Here is an 851-nt window from a genome sequence, read left to right as displayed (position 1 = left end):
CGCTCACACCGGCCGTGCCGTGGGCCGTGTGGTGGGGGGCAGCGCGTCAACACAGCAGACAACTCGGTTGTCTGCTAGAGTGCTGAAGTTTGCAATGAATGCCAACAAACCTCACTTCACAACACTACCCTCCCCTCTCTCCGAGAGCCTTTCGCATAGGGGATGCAGAAATGGAGGTTGGTGTGAAGGAGAGTGGTTCCCCTCCTTCGGAGCGTCAAGGACGTTGGGAAAACCCCACTAAAACCAACGTCGGAACCAGGGCTTTGAGGTTATGGACAGGCAGGCAAATGCTCTGGTTGGGCTGGCAGTCAGCTGACAAGCCCAACTCTTTTCCAGCAAAACTGCACTTGTCCTAGACCCAACCCTACTAAGTGCCTCGCAGTGACAAAGGTGATCTTCCTTCATGCTGGGTCGTGTTGCCCATCTCAGGCGGTCTCGGGCTACTCCTTCTCGAACTAGATGACTGCGTTCCTGAAGTCTGGTTTGAGGGAGGCGACGGGCTTCAGGGCTGCTGTCTCTGAGCAGCTTCGGGGAAGTAAAAGCTGAAACAAATTTCCACTTCCGTAGTAACTCCTGACAAGACCAGTTTTTTTTTCTTTTTTTTAACCTCTCATTAGCTTTTCCCCTATCATCATTTTTTTTTGAGAACAGTTTCTTTGTCTAGCCCAATTAAATTTTAATTGATTTAGTTTCCCACTTGAATGCAGTAAATCCTTTCTCTTAGTCACAACAAGATTTAGTCAGTAACTGCCGCTACTTAACTTTTGGCCAGTTCCGTGGCGTGGTTGCTGCTGTGTTGTCGCTGACTGGGCCCCGCTCTTTCATCCTCCTGAACAACTGGTCTCGTAGTG

This window comes from Frankliniella occidentalis, unplaced genomic scaffold, assembly GCF_000697945.3.
Source record: "Frankliniella occidentalis isolate FOCC.00 unplaced genomic scaffold, Focc_3.1 Scaffold139, whole genome shotgun sequence".
Classification (NCBI taxonomy): domain Eukaryota; kingdom Metazoa; phylum Arthropoda; class Insecta; order Thysanoptera; family Thripidae; genus Frankliniella; species Frankliniella occidentalis.
This window is presented reverse-complemented; position numbering follows the sequence as displayed.